The following is a 9,142-nucleotide window of genomic DNA, read 5'->3' on the forward strand; positions in this document are numbered from 1 at the left end:
CAATCGTTTTTTTTCAAACTGGTAAACGCGAGACTGTCGCGTATTGCAGTGTGTGACGATCTAGTCTGTGGCGATTATTACGAGAGGGATTTACCACAACCTCTTTTGCTTCAACAGACTCCATAAGGGTATGTACCTGTAGCGACCGCTACACACGTCGACTGCTGTGTCCGCACACGTTAGTTCCGTTCGCGCCATCCATAGATGTGTCGCGAATTCAGCGACTGCACGACTACTAATGAATGGCGTAAACCGCCAAGTTTGAATCCGCCGCTTGGAGCGCTGAATAATGTTGTTGCCTACTCCTTGGAGTTATAACTTTCGTTTTTAACTTTGTTCTGTTCCTTGGTTACTGTTTTTGCTGTTTACCAGTTACATATAGCAACTGTGCTGTTTTTTCTGTAACGGCAAGTAATAAACCGTTCAAGTATATTCTCAGTGCGTGTTTGAATATTTATTAAGTAAGGGTAGCTCTACACGACGAAAAGTTACCCGTCAGTGGTGACCTCGACGTGATTCGCGCTAAGAAAACCGGTCTGGCGACGAAATTGATTGCATAATGGAATCGCCTGCAGTATCGGAACTGGCTGTTCGCCTCCCATCGTTTTGGCCACATAATCCAGTTCTATGGTTCGCTCAGGTTGAGGCCAGCTTTTGCTATGCCAGAATTACAGCGGGTGCGACTAAGTCTGCATTAATAGTGAGTCAGCTCGAGCAACGCTACGCTTCCGAAGTTCAAGATATAATTACGGCACTACCGACCGAGAATGCATACTAAAGATTAAAGACTGAGCTTGTTCGTAGAGTTGCAGCATCGCAGGAAGACCGTATCAGACAAGTGCTGACTCAGGAAGATATAGGCGTCAGAAAACCGTCTCAGTGCCTGCATCGCTTCCGCAGCAAGGTGGACATCGGAACAATGCCCGACAATCTTCTGTGTACGCTATGGAGATAAAGGCAATCGTCGCATCGCAGTCAGAGATGTCCCTGGACGCTGTTACGGAACTGGCCGACAGCATCCAAGACGCCATCGCTCCGGATCAACAGGGTAGTGTTGTGACAATGTCTGGTAGCGTCGCGTCAATGGCCCTCCCCTTTTCACGTTCAGATTACGATGCTCTGTCCGCCAAAGTTGATGCACTGAGTGCACACATTGGCACACTGTTCTCACAAGGAGGTCCTGGTCGCTACAGAGGACGTAGCCGCAAAACGATCTAGGAGCCTTTCCTCGACTCAGTCTGTATCAGATGCTGGACCGACCACTTGTTGGTACCACAGAAGATTTGGTGAGCAGGGTAGAAAGAGCACTAGCTGCTGCGCCTACCCAAATGCAAATGGCGGTCGGATGCAGGCGCCACCGACTGCTCAACTACATCCCAGTGCCTATTCATTACTGACAGGGTATCAGGCCAGAAGTATTTAATAGACACAGGGTCCGACCTTAGTATCCTGCCCAGAGCGTCACTGCAATGTTACAGGCCAGCCACTGCTTTTAGCTTATCTGCCATAAATAATTCTGCAATTGCGACATACGGAACGCGGCGTGAAGAATTGAATTTGGGACTCCGACGTCAATTCACGTGGGACTTTACTGTCGCAGACGTGGCCGAAGCAACAACTGGTGCCGATTTATTAGCTCACTGTCAGCTCCTACCTCCTAATAGACAATGTCACCAGACTTACAACCACTGGGTATCCCGACTCTCAAGTAGTCCATGGTCATGTGCACTGCATTTAGTACCCAAAAAGGGAGGAGCCTGGCGCCCGTGTGGCGATTACAGAGCACTCAACTCACGGACCATGCCTGATCGCCACCCAGCGCTACTGCTAAAAGACTAGAGCCATGCACTGCATGGAGCCACTGTATTCAGTGTTATAGACTCCACAGAAGTTTATACCCAGATTTCTGTGGCAACAGAGGGCTTCCAAAGACCGCTTTTATTACGCCATTTGTGTTGTATGAAAGCAAATTTATGACCTTCGGCCTGTGTAATGCTGCTCAAACCTGGCAGAGGTTTATCGATTCTGTCTTGCGAGGGTTGAACTTTTGTTTTGCCTATCTAAACGATGTGTTAGTGTATTCATCGTTCAAGGAGCAACAGCGCCAGCACCTGAGAGAAGTTTTTTAGCGTTTCGAGAAGTACGGAGTGGTGTTCAACACAGCTACATGTGTGTTTGGCCAACATCAAGTCGATTTCCTGGGTCATCGAATATCTTCATCAGGCTCATTACCACTCACTGAGAAGGTTGAAGTCATATTGCAATCACCCAAGCCATCTACAATAAAAGAGCTTCGCAAATACTTAGGAATGCTCAATTTTTACTGCCATCATTTACCATGCACTGCCGAACAACAGGCGCCGTTGAATGCTGCACTGGCTGGTCCCGAGGTTAAGAGCAATTCTCCTATGCAGTGGACTGGGGAGATGAATGCGACTTTCGAAGTAACCAACAAGAGCCTAGCACAAGCAGCACTGCTGGCACACCCCAAGCTCGAAGCTCCACTGGCATTAGTGGTGGATGCCAGTCAGTTAGCCATTGGTGCAACCCTCCAACAATGGATGGACGATGGCTGGCAGCCGCTGGCTTATTTCTCGCACAAGCTGTCACCTGAACAACAAAGACGGAGCACATATGGCCGGGAACTTTTAGCCATATATCAAGCAATCAAGTACTTTCAACCACAGGTTGAGGCGCTAGAGTTTGTGATATACACCAACCACAAGCCTTTAACATGCATTCAAGAAAAACAGCAATACCTGCTCTCTACTGCAGTACAGCTAATTGGAATCTATTAGCCAGTTTAGTGTGGACATTCGCCATATATCAGGCATCACTAATGTGTTTGCAGACTACCTCTCTAGTGTGGCCAGTGCCTCACAGCCTGTGGACATGATGGCGCTTGCCAGGGCGCAACAAGAAGATTCCAAACTACATACCATATTGCATGACGACACTGCAAAACTCAAGTTACAGCAAGTTGACATTCCTGGCGAGAACATGAAATTTTGCTGTGAAGTGTCACACGGAAGATCACTCCGTTTTGTTCCCGTAGCATCTCACAGGCCACTGTTCGAGTCCTTACATAATCTTTGCCACCCAGGAGTCCAGTCGACATTCAAGCTAGTGTCTCAAGGCTTGTGTGGCCAGGGATAGAAAGAGACTGCAGCAAATGGACGATGACTTGCCAACTTTGCAAAATCACTCGCCACATTCATCCCACAATAAGAGAGTTTTCGGACACTTCTTCATGTTTCGCCCATGTTCATCTTGATGTGGTAGGACCGCTTCCTCAATTGGTACATATTCACAGTGACTGACAGATATACGAGGGCTATCCACAAAGTACATTATGTTTTCGTTTGTGTCCGTTAGGGGCGGGGCTAGCGCGGCCATCTTGGTGTCATGGCATTACGCCGCTCAGTCGGCATCCTGCTGTGCTAGTGAGAGGTTCGTGCTGTACTCCATTGAGTTACTGTGACAGTTTGAAATGTCAGCGTTAATTGAAAATGCCGCGAAGTGTGAAGTGCGTGCTGTAATAAGGTTTCTGACTGCAAAAAATGTACACCGATAGAAATCTATCGGCAGCTTTGTGAAGTGTATGGGGACAATATAATCACTGAAGGTGCAGTGCGTCAATGGGTCATAAAATTTAAAAATGGCCGAACTAACGTTCACGACGAAGAGCGAAGTGGAAGACCCAGCATAGTGACTGCCGAACTTGTCGAAAAAGTCGATGCCGCGGTCTATGAAAACCGTAATTTCACAATAACGGAACTCTGTATGTGTTTTCCACAAATTTCACGAAGTTTGTTGCACGAAATCATTACCGAAAAGCTTGGTTACCACAAGTTTTGTGCAAGATGGATACCAAAAATCTTGACAGAGATTCACAAAAATCAGCGAATGGCTGTAGCGTTAACGTTTTTGGACGCTTACGAGAAAGATGGCGACTCATTACTCGATCGCATCGCTACTGGTGACGAAACATGGGTTAAGCATGTGAACTGCGAGAAAAAATTGCAGTCAATGCAGTGGGGGCACACAAATCCCCCCCCCCCCAAAACCCAAGAAATGCATACAGACAATGTCGGCAAGGAAGGTGATGGCGACTGTCTTTTGGGACAGAAAAGGTGTGATTTTTGTGGATTTCCTGGAAAGAGGCACTACAATAAACTCTCAAAGGTATTACCAAACTGTGCACAACCTCAGAAGAGCAATACAAAACAAGCACAGGGGAAAGTTGGGCTCAAAGATCCTGCTGATTCACGACAACGCCCGGGCCCACATGGCAAATGCCACTCGTGAAGTTCTCGAATCTTTTAAGTGGGAGTTGTTTCCTCATCCGCCTTACAGTCCCGACCTGGCACCGAGCGACTTCCACTTATTCCCAGCAATGAAGAAGTGGTTGGCTATGCAGTGTTTTGATGACGACGCACAGCTTCAAGAAGAGGTAACCACGTGGTTGAAGGCGCAGGCGGCCGAATTTTATGACGAAGGAATTTCCAAGCTCGTCCATCGCTACGATAAGTGCCTTAATTTAAATGGCAACTATGTAGAAATGTAGTATTTAAGTGTGGCTTTCATCTGTATATAATAAAAAAAATTTCCAATACTTTATTTATTTTTAATTCCAAAACATAATGTACTTTGTGGATAGCCCTCGTATGTGGTTGCCTGAAGCAGGACCTACAGACAACATCTCTGCAGAAACACTAGCCACTGCTTTCACATCAACCTGGCTGGCGAGATTCGGCTGTCCGCTCCATATCACCACCGACAGAGGCCGACAGTTCGAGTCAGATTTGTACACACAGCTGGGGAAGCTCTGTGGCTGCATCCGTCAGAAAACGACTAGTTATCATCCAACTAGCAATGGCATGCTTGAATGTTGGCACCGAACGCTGAAGGCTTAGCTAATGTGCCATGGGACATCATGGAGGTCTCCACTACCTATAGTCCTGCTGGGTCTACAAGCCACATACAAACCAGTTATAGAGTCCTCAGCAACTGAATAGGTTTATGGCGAGACTCTGCGCCTTCCAGGGGTGTTCGTCAGTACAGGCCTACTATCAGAAACGAACGACCAACCAGAGTTCCTTCGCAAGTTACAGGAACATGTAAGCCAAATCAAACCCACAAAGGCCTCCAGGCATGGTTGTCCAACAACTTTTGTGCATAACAATCTCGAATGCTGTTCACACCTTATGTTACATACAGACTCCTTCAAGCCACCACTGCAGCCACCGCATACTGGACCCCATTGCGTCCTTTGCAGAGACACACACACACACGATGACCATCATAGTAAATGGCAAACAGGCTACCACGTCACTTAGCAGAGTGAAGCTGGCTTACATTTTCAAAGAGGCATCACCTATCTTATGGTGAAGAGTTCAACGCCTGACAGAAGCAACACCTCGACTTCCAGCACCGCCACCAGAACAGGACGATGCAGAACCTACATGCACCACCTACTCTAGACGACATGTCCACTTCCTGGACAGGTTCAGAGAAGATGCACCATGCTCCGCTTTCACCAAGGGGGCTCCTGTAGCGACCGCTACTGCTGTGTCCGCACACCTTAGTTCCGTTCGCGCCATCCATAGATACAGTTGTGTGTCGAATTCAGTGACTGCACGGCTACAAATGATTGGCGCCAAGTTTTAATCCGCCACTTGGAGCGGTGAATAACGTTGTTGCCTACTCCTTGGAGTTAAAGCTTTTGTTGTTGTGTTTATTCTGTTCCTTGGTTACTGTTTTTGTAGTTTACAAGTTACATATAGTAACAGTCCTTTTTCTGTAACACCAAGTAATAAACCGTTCAAGTATATTCTCAGTGCGTGTTTGAATATTTGGTAATTTCCAAGAATGATTGCCTATCGAAGTCGCAGGGTCCAAACGATACATATCGAACTGCGATCTTAAATCGTTCATGCGACTCTGGTGGCAGGCGTTATGATCAATTATTTGTGATCGTCATTTTTATCTGTTTTCCGTCGTTCCCTTAGTTGCTCTAAATTACATACCTCCGTGAATTATTTGTGAGTTGATAGGGAAACACAGACGATTTATGTCGGTAGCGAGTGGGATGTCTGATGTTCCTGACGTTTCTTCAGCGGATTTTCTCACATGGAAAAATCTATTTCTATGCTTATACAACGTAGAAAATTGTTTGACTTTTTGTTGCAAATATGGAGTACTACTGGACGAGGAAAGGAGGAACTGTGTAGACTGTGGTGGTGTGAAGTGTGTAAAACTTCGTAAGAAGGGTTTTGATGCTGAAATACCGTTACAATTTTATTGCGGATAATGCAGAAAACGATCGAGTATCAGGAAGAATACATGGTTTGGCACTTCTAAATTATCCATCCAGACCAGCGCTGTTCTGTCTTTTGGATTCGAGACTACACCTTGCAAGCAACAGCATCGGAAACTGACTTATCTGCTAATACCGTATGCGACTATTTCGGGTTTTGCAAACAGAGAAGTGTGTTATGTAATAGTGACGAACGACAATGTACTGATTGGTGGACCGAGTAAAGTTGTTGACCTCTCTGGGGGACACCACTTTGACGAAGCACTGTCCATGCGGGTGGAGTGCTTGCGTATCTGCGGGAAGCTGAGGGCTACGCCGAAGGTAGAGGACCTACTGCCAGAAAGGCCTCAGCCAATGGATCAGACTAACGTCCCATCTTCCCTATCCACTTCTAGTCCTACCCAATTCCCTGACCCAACCCAACGTGTGATGCAATCCATGTCGAGGGGCATGTGGCACATGGGAAGACGTGTCACAAACGGAGCCTCACGGATACCGAGCAACATCCCTGAGTAATTAGCCTTACACCACGTGGGGTATTCATGGTGTGGACCTTCTAGATCCCTAAATCTTGTGGGACCAATATGGACACAATTAAATAAAATAAAGAAAAACAAACTGAGGGGCGAATTGAGACCTCAGATACCCAAACATCGGGGTCAGAACCGATGGAACGCATTCACACTACTGAATCAGGGTCTAAAACTGAGCCAGAAGTGGGAACTATAACCGAGAAGCTGGACCAGATTAAGATCAAAGCCTTGCCTGGGGCCCAGAGAAGGAAGCTACGCAGAGAACAGAGGAAAAAGGAAGGCAAAGAATGGCTTCCTAAAGACAAGTGGAGGGAATTAAAGGGACTAGAACCTAAGACCCCATGGAAGAAACTGTCTCAGGTTGAAGGGCTACAGAGGCCCCCAAAGACTCGCTCCTCACTGAATAAGCGAGTCCAGAAAATCCCAAGGCAAGAATTAGAGAAAAAGACCTATAGTACTGAAGTCTCAGTCTTTAGGATGGCAGTTATCAACGAAGGTTATCCACTGGTGGCCATCACCCTGCAGCCGGAGGTACTGGTACAGATGGCCCTCTTTGAAAAGATTTTTGGGGGGGGGGGGGGAGGACGCTGGCCCAGGACCCAACTTCAGGAGAGTCTATCTAGATCGTGGTGCCCTCATTTTTGTCTGTGAGAGGGCGCACACGCTGGAATGGCTCAAGGACAAGGTGTCCATGATATCACCGGGGGAGATGCGAAGCTGCTGGTTAAGACGGCAGTGGAGCTTCTTAAGACTGCAAAGATATTATGGGTACCTAGGATTCTTAAGGAAGTCTCTCCTAAGACTCTGTTCGGGAAAATAAGGGCCCAGAACCCAAAAGTCTCGATAGAAGACTGGAGAGTGATTAACCAGAAGTTTGCTCTGGAAGGACGAACCCTGGTGGTGGAGGTCAGAGAGAAGTCCCCGAAGACGATGCGGGAGCAGGACCTGAAACTGTTTTTAGGGTTCTCGCAGGTCACAGTCAGGGTTCTCAAAGACCTCAAGGTGGGAGTAAGACAGAGCCTGGAGGTGATGCAGATTATTCTGCAGCACAGTAAAGGGGCCTCTTCTGCCCTGAATCGCTACCTGGGGTGACAGGAAGTGGACCCTATTCATATAAAGGGGGTGTATCGGATCTCGGTGGCACTGGAGGTAAGCTGATCTATGCTAGGAATCTAAGAAACTCCAGAACATGCATCTATGTAAGAAACAGCATTTCTTTCATACCAGTGATGGATTTCTGCTCTAGGGACTTAGTGACCATTAAAATGCAGCAATGATATCACAAGGGAAATTATTTTGCCCTCAGCATATCTTCCTTACGAAGACAGCTCTCCTCCTCCTCTGGAGGTGAGGAGACTGTTAGAGGGCAAGGTGATCAACTGCTGGTGGGATGCGACGCCAATGCCCACAACCTAGTGTGGGGCAGCAAGGACACCAACAGTAGAGTACCTTCTTGAATTTCTTTCAGCTAACAACTTAGAGGTCCTGAATATGCCCAATGAACCTACATGCAGGAATACCAGAAGGGAAGAAGTAATAGACATAATCTTTGGTTCCATAACGATGGGTAGCTATGTCAGACAATGGCATGTGGTGTTGGAGACATCCTCATCAGACCACATGTACATAAAATTCAAGGTTGAAACTGGAATCAGTCGCCGGCCGCTGGTGGCCGAGCGGCTCTGGCGCTACAGTCTGGAACCGCGCGACCGCTATGGTCGCAGGTTCGAATCCTGCCTCGGGCATGGATGTGTGTGTTGTCCTTAGGTTAGTTAGGTTTAAGTAGTTCTAAGTTCTAGGGGACTTATGACCTCAGCAGTTGAGTCCCATAGTGCTCAGAGCCATTTGAACCATTTTTGAACGGGATTCAGTCAGACCATGGCCTATAGGAATCCCAGGAAAACAGACTGGGAGACATATAGGAAGGACCTTGACTTAGGCTTATCGGAAATTAAAACCTCGATAAGGAATCCAGTAGAACCTAAGGAAATAGCAGAGGCCGTTACCTCTGCCATAGTGACCTCATATCAGGACAACTGAACAATCACCAGGAAGTGCACAAATAGGAGTGTTCCTTCGTGGAATAACAAGCTGGAAATGCAAAGAAAACAGGTATAGAGACTGTTTAATAATTCGAGACGTAAAGGACAATGGAGTAAATATCGTGAGGCCCCTGTCAATTACAATCTTGCAATCAGACAAGCAAAGGAAGCATCCTGGAAGGCATTCTGTGAGTAAGTGGAGGGCACAGCTGCACAAGCCAGACTTCACAAGATTCTCACTAGAATAC

This window comes from Schistocerca americana, chromosome 5 (assembly GCF_021461395.2).
Source record: "Schistocerca americana isolate TAMUIC-IGC-003095 chromosome 5, iqSchAmer2.1, whole genome shotgun sequence".
NCBI classification, from domain to species: domain Eukaryota; kingdom Metazoa; phylum Arthropoda; class Insecta; order Orthoptera; family Acrididae; genus Schistocerca; species Schistocerca americana.